Source organism: Protopterus annectens, chromosome 8.part0, assembly GCF_019279795.1.
Source record: "Protopterus annectens isolate FY-2018-M chromosome 8.part0, PAN1.0, whole genome shotgun sequence".
Lineage (NCBI taxonomy): Eukaryota > Metazoa > Chordata > Ceratodontiformes > Protopteridae > Protopterus > Protopterus annectens.
The window spans coordinates 859,064,052-859,085,274 of NC_056741.1; the positions used below are offsets into that span (position 1 = coordinate 859,064,052).

The following is a 21,223-nucleotide window of genomic DNA, read 5'->3' on the forward strand; positions in this document are numbered from 1 at the left end:
GAACAGTAGCACCGACGTCACATGGGGACCTATGCCAAGTGATATGGACACAGGTGCAGCCAGGTACACATGTCCACAGCAGGCTAACATCTACATGGTGCGTGTACAGTGTGATGGGGTGGCACACAGATATGATGTGACACCCACTGCTCAATGGTGTGAAGCCAACACATCGGCTGTGTCACTGCCACGATGCCTTTCACAGATTACTGTGCAGATGTCGTTGTCATAGCAATGTATTTCCAACAGTATGCCAGCACAGCAGTGTAAATGTGACCTGCCACCATCATTATGTCTTACAGATAATGCCACTTTCCCGGCTTCCCGCTTTCAGTCGACAGGAGGAGGAGGTGATCATCCCATACCTCCATACTAATCATGACGTCTTATTCAGTCATGTGCCACAGCAGGCACAGGAACGACAGGAGATGTGGGAGGAGATGTGCAGGAGGGTGAACAGCCTGGGCGGATACAACCGCACTTATCAGCAGATCTGCAGGCACTGCACAGACCTGATCTGGCATGCAAGACAGCGTGCCGCTGCAATCGCCAGACAACAACGTGGGACAGGTGGTGGGCCACCAACCCAGCCCCCACTCACAGCCACGGAGGAGCTCCTGGCCAGTCTGGGGACACCCACGGAACAACACGCAGAAACCCATGCGTCCATCGTGGAGGTGGGTGTCTCCCAAACTATGAGCTTGGAGCTGCATGGTAAGTCAGTGTTGCATGTTTGTATGATAAGTGACGTGGGGGTGGGTGTCATAGTACAACACATAATATAGCAATACATGCCAGGTATATGGCCACACAAGATGCATATTACAGTATGCTATGTTGTGTTAGCAGACGTGCATAGCACATGCTAACTCACAGATGCATGATGTGACATGCACAGTGCTGACCGTGGCGATAGTAATGGATAATGTGTATACCTTTGTGTCATCCCTTTACAGGTACGTCTGGCATGTCGCAAACACAAGGGTCTGTTGCAGGTAAGTCTGTTGCTAGTCAAAGGCATGATATGGTGTATTGATATTCCCCATGTGTCCAGGCATGACATGCACACCTGTGTGTGCCCCAGTCATGGTATACAGGTTGCACCACCCGACACACACACCACCCATGTACAGTAGATACAACCGTTAGCGTAGAGTGGCATGACACCACACGACCTATTGGTGTGTTACGTGCATTCAGCTATGCATACAATGGTGTAGGTGTTCCACAATGGCTGCATGTGTAGTATGCATCGGTATGCCTCTGCAGTATGCACACAGTACCACATAGTGAGCTGTGATCTTGCCAGAGCACAGGTGTTACCAATGTGAGCTATGCCCTGCATCGGTGCACACGTTGTGACATGGCACATGCCATGTCCCATGCACGTGGATGTCTGGCTGCAACATTTTCACACCATGACATGACCTATGCACGACATAGCAGACATCCACACTGTCTGCATATCTGTAGGGAATGTGACACCTTACACTAGTATGGTTGTATGTCACATGGGCCACCACAGGGCCGTGTGCACGATGTCCACCACACACAATTGTCAATGACCCAGACAGACAAGGCCATGGTCGATACCTACAGGCATGTTGCCACACAGTACATCCACAGTGGGTAGTCACCGTTGCACCCTGTACACACATAGTGGGCACATCACTGTAGTGGACCTTCTGGACATCCGATGTAGTACACCAGTGACATGGAATGCCTCTCCATAGCTACTACAGGTGCCTCCAATGTCCACCATATACGTGCTGCTGAGCAGCTGAACTGACTTACAGACATGGCAATGTAACGCGTCCAGGTCACGCATCACACAGAAACATAACTGTGTCCTGCTACTGTGCAGTGGAACAGTGCCCGCACTCCACACTGTACAGCTATGTACACAGCTCACACCAACCGCACCTGCACAGACATCCCTGTTACCCATACATTGTATCTGTAGACTGTACACATAACACTGCACCGTGACAGCCGTTGTGATGTGGTGCATGCGGTGGGACACCATCGTCACATGTCCACATGATACCACACATGTTTGCGGTGTACATGACATAGTGTCGGCAGCCATGTGTACTGTCAACTCGCCTGTGGCCACACGGTGTATCACGGTGATGCATGCAAACTACCATGAATGTGTGTACTGCATGCCTACTAAAAGACACCTGCCTGTTGTACTGTTCCCACCAGGGCAGTGTGCATACTGCCACTATGAATGTCTGGTCTACATTCACTGGTCTGTGGTGTGTGAATGCTGCATGCCACCTGCATTATCACATGCATGATGTGTGTGTGTGTGTGTGTGTGTGTGTGTGTGTGTGTGTGTGTGTGTGTGTATTGTAACCGATGGTATGTCTTTGTATTGACAGGTGCTGTAGGTGAGTTCCCCTCCTGCGGTCCATTTGATGTTAGTGTCCCCGCAGATACTAGTGGTGATGACCATGTGCATGAGGCACAGGCAGGGTCGTCACAGGCAGACACTGTGCCATTGGAGAACATCACACTTACGTCCCCTTCATCCCTGCACGCGGTTCGGATGCTGACACATACCCCAACACCGTTGCCCATAGATGACTGTCAGTCAGCGTCTGTTGGCACCGAGCAGGAATGTGTGGTGGCTGCAGAAGGTGTGGGTACACACGATGTTGCCAGTGTAATGACTGGTGCAGTGCCACGCAGGCATGTGGCAGGTGCTGCTCGTAGGGGGAGCACCGCTAGACAAACACCTGCCGTACAGGGTGCAGCAGCTGGTATAACCAGACGCATGTTCCAGACTGTAATGGCGGCGCAGGCACGCGTTAACGGCAGAACCAGGAAGGGCAGAGGCTGCAGAGGTCTGCAATCCGTTCCTTGAATGACAACATCCAGGCATTGGCGAATGCCCAACAGCATCTTGCTGATGTTCTGGATAGGAGATTGGGTGAGATGGCTGGTATCCTCGACCGAGGCATGGCCATCCTTGAGCGTGGGCTGTCCATGCAGGAACACCAGGTAGGGGTGAGGCATAGGGCACGTGGGCGTGGGCCAGCAACATCACCTGGTGCAGGTCAGCGTGTGCATGCCACCTCCCATGCCCACCCACACAGTGCTGGTAGCAGCAGCAGTGCAGCTGCTACTACACCAACCACACCAGGACAGAGCAGGCCACGTGGACATGGCCCTGGACGGCCCCGGCATGGGCACGTTTCCAGCGGACATGTGACATCGGAGAGCGGACAGTCCGTACCTCCACCCGGTCATGCCAGTGCGACCCCAGGCAGGCATGGGTCACGTCGCCGCAGGCGGACAGAGTGAGCCGTAACACCTGCACTGTACAGTCTGGGGCTGCCAAGCATACCCCGTGTAGGCATCACAGATGACTGAACTGTGTACACACAAACCCACACACAGCAAACACGACTGTAGGGCTCCACCACACCCACATGCAATCTACACAGTCATGCCCAGTCAATGCACAGGCCCTTACACACACACATGATGTCATCCATTGGTACAGCCCATGCCTGTGGCACACATATCACCCTGTGCATATGATGAAGTCTCTGCCACATAACTGTGAGCTACACCATCAGTGCACGGTTATGCAAACATATTCTGATGCACAGGGTGGACAAGATAGTGAGAGGTGTATGTGATACCTGTGTCCGCATAGTACGTGATGTGTATGTTGTGGTGTGTGTGTATGGCTGGTGACAGGTGTGTATGTGATGTGGGTTGTGCACTGACATCATGCAGCAGAAATACCATGCAGGACAGGTGCAGCATTCATTGATCTGTGTACACAGTATGCGTGGTGGTTACATGTGTAGCACCATGTTGGTTCAGTTAACCCGTATGACAATGATGGTGTACTTGCATGTGCCTACTGGGAGCACTGTAATTAGTTCCCCACGTGTAGTCGTGGGGTACCCACAGGCATGTCTGGCAACATCAGCATAGCACAGGTACCCGCAACCGGCATGGACCCCTACATAGGTACATAGGCGCACATGTACATAACAGGGTATGTGCCCTACGACATGTGTGGACCTAGCATGACTGTGTGTGGCCGCTAACAACCCTCAGGATGGGGATGCCACATTCATCAGTCCCCAGTCCCTCGTCCAGCACTGACACACAGATGATGCCTGGCGCATAACTATATTCACACATCCACACGTCATTATTACTCCTGGATGAAGGCAGTCAGGGCTGTTCCTTCACATGGGCTGGCACTCCTCTATGTGTTGTAGGGGGTCTCCGTCCGTTGACCCTGTTCCCCCAGCACATCCCACTCATCTTTGTGGTGATGTGTTTGACAGTCGCTTCTGTGCCCGTGTTTGCCTGGAGCCTAGGAAGTGGAATATGCCCATGTCACCCAGGTCAGACATGGCCATGTATGCCAGGCACAGATCACCACAGAGCAGATGTGCTGGGAAGGTTTACAGCCGGAGTCCCCTTGGTCGTGCAGCTTGTGACACATGTCCTAGCACCGTCATCCCCGCCTTGTGTAATGTTTGCGGTCCTTCCAAGTGCTGCAGGCGTCAGGTTAGCTACAGGCCAGATGTGCCATTGTACGCAGTCATTGCTCTGGTGTGTGATGTGTACAGGGGTACAATGAACACCCCTGATGTGGATGCGATTCCTTCCAGACCAGGAGGCCACAGTGGAATGTCTTCACACCCACATTGCCATTGTGTGTGTTGACAGAGGTTACCGACAGGTGTGGTAGCCATTTCCATGAACATGTCCACCATCTTGAATGGCCGACCACCTACATGTGACATTGGTCCGAACATGTCCTTCACACTGGGTAGGTCTGCACCTTCTCTGGCATGTAGTAGCAGGCCATGGCTCTGGCACCAGTTATCCATGTCTATGACGCCCTAGGTAGATGTCTGTGTCACATGGGGTGTTGGGTATGGTGGCCGGTGTGTAGTCATCTGCATACCTTGTCTGCCACAATCCCCCTATGATTGCATGCACATTGGAAGGTCGAATGCCGTATGGCAGGGGGCCCAGGACTGAGCCCTGTGGGCCTCCACTGGAGACCAGATATGAGTGTGACAAGGCACCAGGAACACCAACCCTGTGTGGTGTGACCTCCAACCTTTCTGAGAAGCATCGGGTGACATATGTCCCCACATGTATGCTGGCGAGCCTTTCCATGAGTCCCATGTGGAGTGTGCTCTGAACGCTCCCACCAGGTCATGGTACTGTGTGCAAACCCGTATCCCCATCAATGGCCTTGGTGACCACTCCAGACAGGACGAGCAGGTTCGGGAGGCAGGATCCGCCCTTGACTATGTTGTTGTGGGTATGTTCCGGTATTGGCTGTACACCGCTGTCTGTATCCATGGGCACCTGTATGGACCTCCCACAGCTTTGCAGACAAGGCTTGTCAAGCTGATAGGGTGTGGCTGTCTACAGTCCATAAGAGCACTACCCTGGCATAGTGGGACCACAGATGCCATATGCCATCCATCGGGGACATAGCCCTTAGTAAGGCTAACATGACACAGTGGCCGCATGTGTGGGCCGAGGGCCTCAATGAGGATGGGTAGCACACAGCCAGGGACACCATCGGTGCCCATTGGTGCTGTGTCAACCGCCATAGAGATATGGGATCATTCCAGGCCATATGAGATGTTTCGGAGGCTACACTCTGGTGGGATGGATATGTCCCCTCTTGGGGGGGGGGTGGATGTATGCATGGAACATGTCCGCTGGTTTGCAGACAATGTCTGTGGGTGCAGTGACCGTTGTACCATTCTGGACCATTTCCGCCTAAGTCTGTGTGCCCCCAACCATGTCCTTACCACAGTTAGGGAAGGCCCTATGGTTGTCTCATGTGCCCTCTGCAGTACCACTCCCACAAGCGGCCGTGGATGATTGTATGTGTGGCCGTATGGTGACGCCGGTATGAATGGGAGATGGTTTCCCTGGTACTGACATTGCTCTGTCATGTATTAGCTCCAACTGTTGATGTACAGCTTGTCAGTGGCTGGGGTCCACCACACCATGTGCCTACCTGTGGTGGACAAGGTCCTGATGTTATCATGTTTGCCTGTTGCAGACATGCATGTGGGTGCTCAGAGAAGTCATTCGTTAGGGCGGTTGGCAGTCTGGCCTGTGTTCAACACTGGCATGGAGGACTTGTAGGGTACCACACGGTCGTATGATGTGTGTGGTTTGTTGTGGAGAGGTCATCACTTGGAATCCCCATGCCGGTGTTGGGTGCAGGATGTGGATGACCAGTGGATCCACTATATGGTCTGGCATCACCATTGAGGGCTGTACATCCTGTGTGGGACATATCCTCACCATGTGTGATGGGCAGAACTGTCAGACATCCCCTAGTGTGTATGGTGCATGGCTGTTTAACAGTGGCCAGGTGTGAGAACACCTGGGACCGTGGCGAGTGTGTTGTGCCATGGGTAATGTTCCCAGTCTATGTATGGGTGGTTCATGTCACCCAATACGGTGCTGTTGTGAGAGCATGCACACTCACCAGTGTCCTCAGGACGCGTGTGCAGGTATCCTGTGTTTGGGAGGGTTGTCTGTAGCATGCAACAAACTGTAGGCCAGTCCTACACATGGTTAATTGCACCTAGATATTCCCTGCTGCAACGGCCATGTCTGTGGCATGGCCGGGTTGCTGTTGTGTGGCTGGACACACACGACGGTCCACATTCCGCCACCCATGCCGTCGCACCATGTGTATGCATGTCTGCTCTGTGCCGAGTGTAAGTGTCTGAGCATGCCCAGTAGGCAGCTGTGTAGATAGACACACAGCACAGTGCACACCGCGCCCGACTGCAGTTATACCGGTGCATGCCTGTATCCCGCGCAACGCCACGCCTGTGGCATGGCCAGGTTGCTGTTGTGTGGCTGGACACACGACGGTCCACATTCCCCACCCATGCCGTCGCACCATGTGTATGCATGTCTGCTCTGTGCCGAGTCTAAGTGTCTGAGCATGCCCAGTAGGCAGTGATGTACTGATCAGTAGTTACTTGGTATTCCCGACTGCAGCACTAACGTGTTACTGTACGGCGACCTTGGGATGGTAACAGGCTGCGTGACTGCGCACTCTGACATAATTCCCGATCGGGCGCATTGCCTCTGCAAATGATACCACCCACGAAGGGGTATGCCTCCTGACAGCGCTCTGCTCAGTAAACTCGGTAGCTCGTTCTGTAAATGCTTCATACTGTAGTGTGTTCATGTAGATAGGCATAGGTTCGTCTCCCGTCCCTTCCGTGTGTGTGTGTGTGTGTGTGTGTGTGTGTGTGTGTGTGTGTTTCCAGCTGCCTCTGCGAATGAACATGCTTTTAGACGCTTCGCAACACATACCTTGGCTATTGCCAACTATTGTCTTGCGGGTGATGTCACCAGCCTAGAAGTATGCCTCTGACAGCGCTGTGCTCAGTAAACTCGGTAGCGCGTTCTGTAAATGCTTCATGCTGTAGTGAGTTCACGTAGATAGGCGTATGTTCATCTCCCGTCCCTTCCGTGTGTGTGTGTGTGTTTCCAGCTGCCTCTGCGAATGAACATGCTTTTAGACGCTTCGCAACACATACCTTGGCTATTGCCAGCTATTGTCTTGCGGGTGATGTCACCAGCCTACAAGTATGCCTCTGACAGCACTCTGCTCAGTAAACTCGGTAGCGCGTTCTGTAAATGCTTCATACTGTAGTGAGTTCATGTAGATAGGCGTAGGTTCGTCTCCCATCCCTTCCGTGTGTATGTGTGTGTGTTTTCAGCTGCCTCTGCGAATGAACATGCTTTTAGACGCTTCGCAACACATACCTTGGCTATTGCCAACTATTGTCTTGCAGGTGATGTCACCAGCCTAGAAGTATGCCTCTGACAGTGCTGTGCTCAGTAAACTCGGTAGCGCGGTCTGTAAATGCTTCATGCTGTAGTGAGTTCATGCAGATAGGCGTAGGTTCGTCTCCCGTCCCTTCCGTGTGTGTGTGTGTGTGTGTGTTTCCAGCTGCCTCTGCGAATGAACATGCTTTTAGACGCTTCGCAACACATACCTTGGCTATTGCCAACTATTGTCTTGCGGGTGATGTCACCAGCCTAGAAGTATGCCTCTGACAGCGCTGTGCTCAGTAAACTCGGTAGCGCATTCTGTAAATGCTTCATGCTGTAGTGAGTTCATGTAGATAGGCGTAGGTTCGTCTCCCGTCCCTTCCATGTGTGTGTGTGTGTGTTTCCAGCTGCCTCTGCGAATGAACATGCTTTTAGACGCTTCGCAACACATACCTTGGCTATTGCCAGCTATTGTCTTGCGGGTGATGTCAGCAGCCTACAAGTATGCCTCTGACAGCACTCTGCTCAGTAAACTCGGTAGCGCGTTCTGTAAATGCTTCATACTGTAGTGAGTTCATGTAGATAGGCGTAGGTTCGTCTCCCGTCCCTTCCGTGTGTGTGTGTTTCCAGCTGCCTCTGCGAATGAACATGCTTTTAGACGCTTCGCAACACATACCTTGGCTATTGCCAGCTATTGTCTTACGGGTGATGTCACCAGCCTACTGCATGCCTCTGACAGCACTCTGCTCAGTAAACTCGGTAGCGCGTTCTGTAAATGCTTCATACTGTAGTGAGTTCATGTAGATAGGCGTAGGTGCGTCTCACTTCCGTGTGTGTGTGTGTGTGTGTGTGTGTGTGTGTGTGTGTGTTTCCAGCTGCCTCTGCGAATGAACATGCTTTTAGACGCTTCGCAACACATACCTTGGCTATTGCCAGCTATTGTCTTGCGGGTGATGTCAGCAGCCTACAAGTATGCCTCTGACAGCGCTCCGCTCAGTAAACTCGGTAGCGCGTTCTGTAAATGCTTCATGCTGTAGTGAGTATCATGTAGATAGGCGTAGGTTCGTCTCCCGGCCCTTCCGTGTGTGTGTGTTTCCAGCTGCCTCTGCGGATGAACATGCTTTTAGATGCTTCAAAACACATACCTTGCCTACCAGCAGCCATTCCTGTACGGTTGTTGCCACCCACCTGTACATGTGCCTCTGCTGGTGCTGTACCGTGGTCCAAGCGCATACCATACCTGTGTACGTTGTGCGGTTGAGTATGTGGGTGTGGTCAATCATCATGCGTGCCACATGTGTGTGTGTGTCCAGGCTCCCAGCTGCATGGGTTCATACGGTATGGCTCTGAGTTTTACGCAGAACACCCATAACCTGACGCCATCCTTGTGTTTGTGGATGGCGGGACGCAGCTCGTACTGCTTGTGTGTTTGTTCTGGTCGGCGACTCAGCGTGTTCTCCACGTGCACCCTATGGTGTTGTGGGGTGCTGCTGTGTACATTACACTCACGGGCCTGCCGGATGTGTCCGTCTGTATCTCTTTCTTTGTATATCTATGTACCTATGTTGTGGACATACGGCTGCTCTACCATGGACAGCTGTCTTCCCCATGTATCGCATATTGTCACGGCTGACACATATAACTGTGGTACGTTGCATATTCACACATTGTCCATGCACCGTCCGTATTCCAGAACACCTCATAGACATCTGCTGCATTACGTGGCAGACTGCTATCCTTGCTGTCCTGACACTGTACCCATAGACGACATACACCTTGTGTGTAGTTGCCTCTCTATGGTGTGTGTATGTCTAACTGTGCTGTATGCATGGCCGTGTGTGTGTCCCGCTATAGCCATGTGTGCAGCTGTCGCCACTACGGGTATCCTTGTGGACCGCTGTTACATGGGCACGTCTGAACATACCTGCAGACTGTACTACCCCTCCGACGGCAGCGGCCTTAGATCTTCCGCTGCCCTAGGCTCTGGGGCTACATGGCGCACCCCAACACAACACATGTTGCACCCATTGGTATACCTACGTGACACGCCTACTAGACAGGTGGCCTTTAGAGAGCCCTGGGCAGCCGCAGGATTGGCGTATGCCTACAGCCGGCTTTGGGCACATCACAAGGCAAACGTCTACATTCGGTGTTTTACGACGTCTAGATTATAACACCACAGGAGGGACCTCCTCAGCTATGCTGAAGAATGCGGATGTGGATAGATTAGTAGGTGGAGGGTTGGCCACACACCAGGGCTGACCGATGGATAACTGCTGAGGCATCTTTTGAGAGGCAGGTGGAGCAAACACCCGTAACGGGAATGTAGTGTAGATACAGATGTAGGGTTAACATACATTTGTCCACTCTGTCGGTTCTGTACCATTGTATTACAGTGATATGCTATGCATATCTTCCATAGACATTGTTAGGTCTTCGGTTTTTGAGGATTCGACATAGTACAATATCATACTACGTACATACGGAAAACTGCAAATAGAAAAACAAACAACCAGCAACCATCTCTAGTGACACAAATGCAACACAGTCTTCGTTTAAACAGTTTATTAAAACATGCAACGTTGTTGCTTTCACTTCTTCGGAAAAAAGCAAATTCTTAAACTGTTCACAATCAACAATGTGAGATTTAAGAACTCGTTAAGACTCACATTGTTGATTGTGAACGCCTTTAGAATTTGCTTTTTGCAGAAGTTGTGGAAACAACGTTGCATGTTTTAATAAACTGTTTAAATGTTAAGAAGACTTGTGTTGTGTCGAACTACGGGGACTATTCTTGCCACAGGTTGCTGGTTTGTTTGTTTCTCATAGTACAATATCATGTACACGTGTTCATAGGATGCTTTCTGAGATGTTGACATGTGTGTGTTTAAGTAGCAGTCGTCTGTGCTTTCTATGCTGTGGCTACATGTTCATTGTTCGTGACAGAAAGTGACAAATGGAAGTGTACGGGTGGATATTTAAAGCCTGGATGCTTCCATGTTATGTGTAAGTCTCACGGGACCTACGGGTGATAGCGCATACATGTCTATGAAGAACCTTTGGATACCATATGCGACCTGTCGTGGACAAAATGTTTAAGTTGACTGTTCCATCTACCTATGTGTGACATGGTTTGTGGCCATAGGGTGCCAGCAAGTCTTTCCTGTTCATTGGGTGTTTGCCATGGTCAATTGACATCAATCCTATTAATTCACTGAAGGATGTCTTTCATTGGTGGGAACGCCATAGTTTGACCATCGTATGTCTTTCCCAGCCGACGTTGATATTGTGCCATTGGTATGTTTACACAGGTCACCCATCTGTTCCACTGTATGGAAGCATGTGATCCCATTTATGTGCTGGCAGATTGCGTGCTGTGTACGCCGGTATCTGCCCAGCGGTCTGGCTTTGTATAGGGAGTGTCTACTGTAGTCCCTATCTGTATTTCCTGGGTTATACCTTGCAACAGCTGTGGGATTCCCCCAGGTTTGCAGCTATGGGTGCCATCTTGGCCGTACGTTTGTCCATCCATGGGAACTGCCTACTGGACACTAGTATAGGGCTGTACACATTTCACAGCTGCATTCTGCATTTCCGGTGGATGATCGGCATTATTAGTGCGGAGTAACGATATTATGGGCCAATGCCGCCCCGCACACGGGCGGACAACGAATCATCTGCCAATCCACACCGAGACCCATTTTGCATACCCACGATCCCATGTCTGCAACCCTCATAGTACCCATTGCACACCCTTCATGTGCGGAAATGGATGTGAACGCACGCATGGACGCAGCAACCTGGGGAGTCCTATTCATATGTCCTGCATTTCATGGACGGTTGTCATCACCCTTGAAGACGCTGTGGTGCATATCTACCTGTGCCGTAGTCACGGCTGTCACCTCTTCTGGGTCACACGATCGCAGCCTGTCGCCAACACTTAAGGAGAAATCTTTGGGTCCTGCAATGGACACCGATGTGCATATGTAAAGTGTACAACATGTTGGACCGTGTCCATTCGGCCAGTGCGTTTGACTGCCGCCGTATGTTCCCCAGTCCCGGATGTCTGTTTGCCTACCCATATTATGTAGTGCTACGGAACCCGTGTCCTTCCACAATTAACCCATATGGTGTTACTGTAGTACTGCAGGTTGGCAACTGCTTTAAGTAATCCTCAGAGGTACCATTGTGAACTATCCGCCACTGTATTGTCATTATAACACAGCCGGTACATGTAGAACCTATTTATTCATGAAAGGATGTTATTTATGTGTGGGAACACCATAGTTTAACCATAGTATGACCTTCCTAGTTGACGTTGTTGGTGTGCCATTAATATGTGTTCCACTGGTCGCCCGGAGTGGAAGCGGGTGATCCCCACATACTTGCTAGCACCTTGGCTGCTGTGTACGCCGGGATTCGCACGGCAGGATAGATGTCTATGGGGTGTGTCTACTGTTGTTTCCATCTGTATTTCCTGTGTTATGCCTTACTACGGCTGTGTGATTCCACCAGGTTTGCTATTATGGGTGCCATCTTGTCCGTACATTTGTCCAACCTTGGGAAATGCCTACTGGACACTGGTGTAGGGCTGTACCCATTTCACAGCTGCATGTAGCATTCTCCGGTGGATGATTGTCAGTATTGGTGGGTGGTAAGGCATGTTCTGTACCCACATCCCTCCCACGAGGCGGACAATGGATCATCCGCCAATCATCTCCAACACCCCTTTCTGCATACCCAGCATCCCATGGCTGCAACCCTTGACAGTACCCATAGCAAATCCTCCATGTGTGCTGGAATGTGGACTCGACAATCTGTGGATTCCTGTGCATATGTCCCGCATTTCATGGACAGTTGTCATCAACCTTGAACACGCTGGCGGGCATATATGTAGCTGTGCCGAGTCGCGGCTGTAGTTCATCTTGGTCTTCCGCCACATCCGTTGGCGTTGCAAAAGGACAATTTTTGGGTCCTACAATGGACACAAATGTGCATATGTAAAATGTAGAACATGTTGGACTGTGTCCATCTGGCCAGTGGTTGTGACCGCTGCTGTATGTTCCCCAATCGCGGATGTGTGTTTGACTACACATATTATGTTGTGCTACGAAGCCCATGTTCTACCATTAACCCAAATGGTATTGATGTAATGCTGCAGGTTGGCAACTGCTTTAAGTAATCCTCAGAAGGCCCAGTAGGACATATACGCCACTGTATTGTCAATATAAACAGCCAGAACATGCATACCCTATTTATTCATTGAAGGATGTGTTAGTTTTTGCGGCCTAGTTGTTTTCCCTTGTATGCCCCGGTTTAGGTTTTTTGTTCCTTAAAAGTGTTTTACTGCCCATTTGTTGGGGTTCCAGTGACCCATGTTTTATTCCCGGTGGGATTGCCGGGGGTTGCCCCTTTTTAGGGAGGTTTTGTGGGGCCCATTGTACGTGTTTGTTCCCCATTTGAATTCCCCGGGTTTTTTTTTATGCCCTCTTTCCCTATTTTCCCCCTGGAATTTGCCTTTCACAACTGATTTCTTGGTGTTTCACATGTTTTTTAAAAAGTGGGGTTTCTTTAAACCTTTGGAATAAGGAGTCCCCCACCCCCTGGGGGAACGAAAAATTATCTGCCAAACCAACCCCAGCCCCTTTTATACCCAGGATCCCTGGGGACCCCCGGTTTTCCCTTTCCCCCAAACCCATTGCAAAAATATCCCTATACAGCAAGGGTTTGGGTTATATGCCTGCATTTCAAAATTTCCCCAACCCTTAAAACACCTTGGTGCAATTTTATGTGCCATTTAAACCTTTAGCAACATGGGTTTATCCCAATTTTTTGGGCCTACAATCAGTTATTGAAAATGTTGAAATTTTTGGAGTAAAACCCCTTGGAGTGGGGTTTTTATCGGTATTTTAATCAAAGTTTTATAATTTAGATTACGGGCCAAACCCCTGGAATAAAATACAAATTTTCATTATTTTAAAAATTATTTAAAAATATGGAAAACAAAAATCCTTTAACCTTTCCCTGTTCGAGTTTTCACCACAAAAGGGGATTTCAAAAACCCTTTCAAAAGTGGGTTCCCCATTTCCTTCCTTCTGTTTAAATAAATTTTAAAATGGGGGTGTTGTGGACGGGGTGTTTGTAACTATTCCAAAAACGTGTTTCATTTTTTGGCAAAAAAAACCAAGGAAAAAATCAAAAGGGGGAAACCAGAATTTTAAAAAGGGAAATTTTTAGTAAACCTTGAATTTAGGGTTGACAGGAATTTTAATCAAAAATTGTAATTAAAAGACCAAACCCTAACAAAAGTACAATTTAAAAAAAATTTTCTTTTGTAAAAATAGGAAATCCTTTTAATTTCCCGGGGAAACAGGGAAAAAGGACGGCTTTTACGGTATCCTTTTTGTTTTAAAATTTTTTAAAAAATTCCGTTTTATTTGGGTTTTTGGGAAATTTCATAAATTTGTTAAAACCCTTTAACCCAAAAAACTTTTGGGAGCGTTGAAAGCCCCTAGGACAAAAATTTTGTACCCCCTTTTGGTACACCAATATTAACCCTTTTAATCCCCAAAAACACATTAAATTTTTTCCCGACAAAAATGCCCCTTTTTAAAAAAAACCAAACCCAAAAACAAAAAAACCTCATCCAAACATTTAAAAACAAAAACTTAACCCCCTGGGGGGTTAAAAAGAAAAATTTTCAAAGTAATTGTGCTAAAAAAACCCCAAAATTTCTCATTTTGTTCAAAAGGAAAAAGGACATGCAATACCATTTTCTAAAACTTTTTAAATTTTTTTGGAAACCCCAAAAATTATAATTTTACCTTTAAAACATTACAAAACCCAAGCCCGGTTAGCCTTTAAAGTCAATTATGAAATCACAACCCTATATGGTTTTTGTTTAACAGAAATGCATTATAGTTGATACAAAGTATATATTTTCCTTTATATTTTAATATGAGGTTTTCTTTTTTGGAAGATAATTAGATACCAAATTACTTACAATTTTTTGCAAAGCCTTATAAACCCTATTATAAAAAAAGTTCTTTGCATAAGAGCCAAACCTTACTTTAACAAAATTTATTTAAACAAAGGGGAAAAAGAAATTAATTTAAAACGCTTAACATGGAGCATATAGTAATAATGAGTTACTTATGAAATATTTAATATAACAGCTTTGGAAGTATCTTGGAACCTCATTTTGCAGAAGTTAGGATATGTGTATTTTTGTATTCAACTGGCTTACTATTATTATTATTATTATTATTATTATTATTATTATTATTAAATTAGCTCATTTGTGTTAACTGAATTTTTTTGCTTTATGTTTTCATTTAAATTCATATACATTCTGATACATTCTATTGTGCTATTTAGCAATGTTCTAATTGATGAACTATTTAAGTGCTTTACTAAGACTTTTGAACCTTGAAGGTGTATGCTGAGACCTTAGTTCATTTTTGGTTTTTACACATTGTTCCTGGTTTCTAAAAAAGTTGCATTTTTGTGACAAATTATGTTTTGCTAAATTTCTGAAAGAAAGTGTCTGTTTCTCTTTCCTAAGGCCAGAAGATGTACATCGAAAACATTCTACAACAACAGATTGAATATCATGTATCATTCCACAGTTAACTCAAGCCATATGAACATTGCCTCCTAAACACTAGCAGACAAAACTTAATGATTCATCTCCCCTATATTTAAATGTGCCATCTATCTTTTACCTTATAAAAGACCAAATACCTAACAAACAAAGAATAGATGTACCATTTACTAGGCATAATAATATAAAAAACTTCAAAATATGGACAACCATCCAGCACATGCTAGAAAACTCCAAACTTGCCATCTGATTTATTAGTGACATACTGATAACAAATAACATAAAAAAGGAATTACACATCTGCCACATTACATCTCTTACATGGTCAAAAACACTACCAGAAATTTAAGCCTAAACTACTTTTGATAAATGAAAACAGCTCTTCAGGAACAGATTCACAACAGTACCAAGTGTAAAAGCTGTAGCTGACCACCTTGAAGGTAAACTATGTCCCAGTGTGCAACCCAATGTACAGTAAAATCATATAGTACACAAAGCATAAACATGGTGAACCCAAGACTCCTATGCATTAAGCATAGCTGTTATCATACACTTAATTTTCCTGCATGTAACTCTGTAATATGTCTATATTAATTAAATGATATTAAACATTATTAACAACAATACATGCTAATAATGCATGTCATCAACAGTACAAGTTAACACCAGGTTATATGTTAGTGCCCCATTGTATGCCTTGTGTCCAATGAGTACCAAGGCAAACTTTGGCTTCTATTTTCCTCTGCATCAGACTAAGTGGGCAATCAGAGTGTAAAAAACAAAGCACTAATTACATTTCTATTAAAACTCCACTTAGTTAATTCAATAAAATATAATTTTTGTACAGTATATAAAGTAGAATCTCTTAAATTGATAATAATTTAATATTTGAAAATAGGATGTAGCATGTGTTTGGAACAAGACAAGGTACTATGTGTACATAGTAATACGGTAATCACTGTAGATCTTCATCTAAGAAAGAAGAGCTTAGTTGTTAGATCTGTCACAGGTGACTGCTACAGCTGAAATCTCAATATCTCAATCATCTTCCCTTCAAATCCTTCTCCAACCCTATTACTTCACTAGGCCCCTAAGATCAAGCAACAAAAATCAACTCACTGTTATCAAACCCAAAATCTCAGCAGGAGAAGCCATATTTTCATGTACCATATCTAAACTTTGGAACAATCGTCCACCCTCTATAACTACTCTACCTTCCAGCAGACTTTTCAAGACTGCACTCAAATTCCACTTAAATTTGCACTGGCTTTGTCCTTGTTCTAATCCAGACTAACACCCTCACCCTTACCCCCCCCACCACCTAGACTCTTAACCCAACTATACTACCGCCACTACTAACCACAGTCAGAAATAGCTAGTTGTCTTTACCTACTTTAACATCTTGTCTGACAACTTAGTTACTAATATTATAAATGACAAGAAACTATCTTAACTTGCAACATTTTCCGTATATACTGTTGATAATCAATATCTTGTTATTGTATTAAAGCCAACAACTTGTAATGTTGTTTACTATTGCTGCAACTTTGTATCTCTATCATGTATATAATGTGGAGCTTTTCTCCCCGGGCATCCGCTGAAAAAGGACCTGCGTCCAGTCGGAATTTCCTTGTAAACATATGTAAATAAATAATAAATTATAAATAATCTTCTAAAGGCTGTACTACTGTTCCAGATACTTTCACACAAAGTTCAATCCAGCTGAATATATCAGTGACACCCCACATAAGCATGTGCTGTATGACTCATATTTAGAACAAAATTATGCAAAGAATGTGCTATAATATGTTTGTGGTTAAATGTAACAGTATTGTAGTGCATGGAACTCTGTGATTATGCTCCAAAATTCAAAAAAGAAAAATGTGTTATGTGCTTCTGTAGTACAAGACCTGAGTGTAACAATACTTCCAGAGGTGTGTAACATTTGTTACACATACCCTAAGTGCTGTTACAATCCAGTCTCACCGAAGGGACATTACTTCACGGTTGACTGTCCCTGAACTACTTGGTTAATATATTCGTTCTTGTAGCCAAAGTTGACAACATCAGACTGTAAATAATTTAGTGAACTAACAACAGAATTTAAAAACTGTCCCTAACTTTTTTCTCTAAAAATATTTACTTGCTGTCTATATGACAACTCTCACTAAATGCCTGTTAAATACTTTGTGTTTTTTTATAATTATAGATAAAACTCCATGCACCACAGACATTTAGGTCTCACCAATCATAACCATTTATTATGTATTCTCGACATGGATGACAGGTTTCACCTCTCAAGCTTTGTTCTTGAGGTGAATTTCTTGACATCCATGTCTCAAGCATATAATAATGTGGTTACACTCTGAGATATGATCATAACCCTGTGTGTTGTCAATTGATCTAATTTTACGTGGCCCTGCACATGTGATAATTTTTACAGATATATCAGTAAATGTGAATGTGTTGTTCTCAATAAATGTGATTTTATGTAGTATCAATCAAATGTACAAACATAGTTTTCACTATAAGTGGGATGGAATTGAAAATGACCACTGAGGGTTGACCTACCTACCTGAACAATAAATATAAATGCATGAATTAAGTTAGAAAGCAGTGCTCTCTTTGAAACAGTCCACCTACATCAGTTGCTCATGCTGTATAAAGCATAAGGAATAGCTAGTGTGAGGGTTGACATATGTGGTGCAGTAAACAGGCAATGAGAAGTTCCTTTAGAGGTAACACAAATGAAGCTGTGACCTTTAAGTTAGTGGGAATGATGTTACAAAATGTGGGAGGACATTGTGGTTAGTCTTGTTATCTGCTGCTACCAGCATCAGTGGTTCGATTCTGACAAGTCACTGTAGTATGCGAAATTTGCAGGCTGTCCAGGAGCTTCTCCAGTTAAACTATCAGAAATAGTCTGCCTATGCAAGTTCGTTAATACAGATTGTCATACAGGGCCTGCCTTGTGACTTTGGTCATGACTGAAAGAATATCCACAAACATGCGTAGAGTTATTCATTTAACAATGAGCACATACACATATGCACACATTAACAAATAAACTCACATGAATCATATCAAACAGACACTGCATTTCTGAGTGGCATATAAGATGTGGGCCATTTATTAGTTTTTAAAAGAGGAAGCCTACGATTTGTCATGTCCTGTTGAGTATAAAAACCTCTAAGCAGGAAGATCATCTGATTCCTGTTGACAATATAGTACTGACTAGATCACAGACTGTATACATGATTGTGGTTTGCAGACCTTGGAGAAAATTGAGATGGTTGTTTTTATTTTATTTAATTTCCTTTTTTTTCAAAGTTGAGCAACTGTGGAGATTACCCCACTGACCCCCCCCCCACACACACACACACACACATGTTTTTTTTTTATGTCCTTTGTAGTGCCTCAGTTTTGTGATTTGTAACATCTTGTAGATTTCAGCCTTTTCGTTTTGCATAATTGCGTAACTGTGTGTTGATTAAATCAATCATGATTATTGATTGTGTATCCTTTTAAAAGATATAGGTTCCAATATTTTGACACAGAATGTATATGTTGCCAGCCCACCCCTTTGTATCGGTCATTTTTTTTCTTTTTATTTTGACTGTTTGCATTCATGAATGTGCACAAGTGCCCTCTTTTAGTGAAATTTCCCTCTTTGGTATCTGCCCCCTTTTTTTTTACCCATTGCTGAATTTCTAAGACTATGTTCACTATGTTCTTAACTGTACAGTAGCAGAACTTAAAGGCTTAAAAGTCCTACTCTAGGAAGTACAGAGCCATCTGTGCTATGGTTTTCTTTACATCCTGGCTGCTTATATGATACCCAGTGGAGAATTAGTATTCCTGGTACTTAAAAACATACTGGCACCATACCTCATACTAAAGGACAGACGAACACTTTTAACATCTTAAAACACTTTAAAAAGGATGATTGTCATAGAGGTGGAGAGTAGTCTCTTATAAACCACAAATATCAAATGCTTTGAAGACCAACACTAGCATTTACTGGTGCGGAAATAATCGTGTTTTTAGCATGCACTCATTGCTAAAAATCGAGCCTCATTCATTTCAACAGGCATAATTCTGCACCTTTGCTGCTGACCCATCTCTGACCATTCTCTGGTAAGACCTTCTGTGGTGACACAGCACTGCAGCTTCCATCATAGCATAGCCTTGCAGCTTCCCAGGTGACACGTAGCTGCTCATCCCTGGTGACATGACACTGCACTTTCCCTGGAAACATCTCATCTAGTACTTCAGTAAAGGGCCACGCTAGGTAATAAGACTTCTAGAAAAGGCCAGACTATAGCAGATGTGTGCATTTGTTTTCTTCTGTCTGTCTGGCTAGAATAATTTATGCCAAGTGCAGCTGTTTAGTATGAGTGACAGCTGTCCTCATAGAGCCTGTTTTTTCATACAAGTCCCTTCCCCCTACTAAGACATATACACACCTCACACAACATACTCAAACTATTGTTTGGGATAACTGATGGCAGATAACCTAAGCTCTGGTATTTCTGCACATACTGAGCAATTGACAGATGCTGCTAGCCAATATTTGCAACTCCCCCCACTCCCTTTGTACTAGGACATTATGCTCAGGCTTACTGTGCTCTTGTGTATAACGATCCCTGTATTAGGTGTCTCTCCCTCTCTGTCTCACCAACATTCTTCCCCTCCCCTCCCTGTCTCTGCCTTTCCCCTCCCCCTCCTCCTCCTTTCTGTGAAGCAAAGCTGGATGCTAGTCAAAGTTTAATGTCCAGTTCCTAGCATTACACAGTTTAGGAGTTTCCTCCCTTCTTAGCAGCATGGATCAAGGCACTGTACTGCTGTGGTCTGACTGACAGAACTCTCAATGATGTCGCCTTTTTCTTTTCATAGGCAACTGAGACTGCCCAGAAAACGCAATCTCTTGGGAAAATAACTAATGTAAGTATTGTCTCTCTGCCTCTCTTCTAATAGAAAATATATAGATATACTTTTTCAAAAAGTTAGACTGATTTGGTCTATGTTATAGGTGGGGAAAAAAGCAGAATGCACTCATATGAAAGAAGCATGTTAAGCCATGCCTTTCAAACTGAGATGCAGAAGAAAACATTAACAGCTGTCAGGCAATATATCATTAATGCATAAGTATGAAATATTTGAGATTTGGGGATTAAAACAAAAAACTCTGGATTTTAATTTATATGTAGAAAATATGTTCCGTGTGTTTGGATTATGAGAAGGGAACACTTTCTGCCAGCATTGTTAGTGAGAAGCCAGAATCGATCAGTAAATCTTCACATGCCCAGCATTCAGCAATGAAAACCAGATTCAGATTTAACTTCTTCAGACAGCATATGAAACTGATGTAAACAGCATATAACCTGCAGAGAAATGCATGGTGTCACTTGCCATAATACTGTTGGCTAACAGTTCAGAGATATGGTGGTATATGATTATAAAATCAGTATTGAGAGATAGAAAAATCATGGTTATAGTCTGAACTGAACTCCACAATGTTTGCGGTACCATAAACAAGCCATATTATTGAAGACTGCCTAGCCCATCTCATCAAATCTTTTGAAGGAAGACCTGGATGAAATTATGTTTCTGTTATAGGATAATCTAGTCAGATAAATTAGAGCAAAACAGAAAAAAGCATGAGAATAAAAGTGATCAGCCTTGCCTTGGGCAATACTGTTTTCACATGAGGTGCAAAGTTCTTGGTTTCAGTCCTAGGATTAGTGATAACCACAACAGAGTAAACAGCCATGCTAAATGTAATCATCATATACATTTTAA

At 45.2% G+C, this 21,223-nt stretch overlaps 1 protein-coding gene across 1 annotated transcript in view; it reads left to right on the plus strand.

Moving 5' to 3' along the window:
- The first annotated feature begins 20,221 nt into the window (after window positions 1-20,221).
- Window positions 20,222-21,223, plus strand: part of LOC122809114 (vasopressin V2 receptor-like) — a 133,364-nt gene continuing 132,362 nt past the window's right edge. Inside the window, exon 1 of the mRNA XM_044080363.1 lies at window positions 20,222-20,365. The gene's annotated coding sequence lies outside the window, so the exon portion shown is untranslated. The remainder of the gene's footprint in view (window positions 20,366-21,223) is intronic.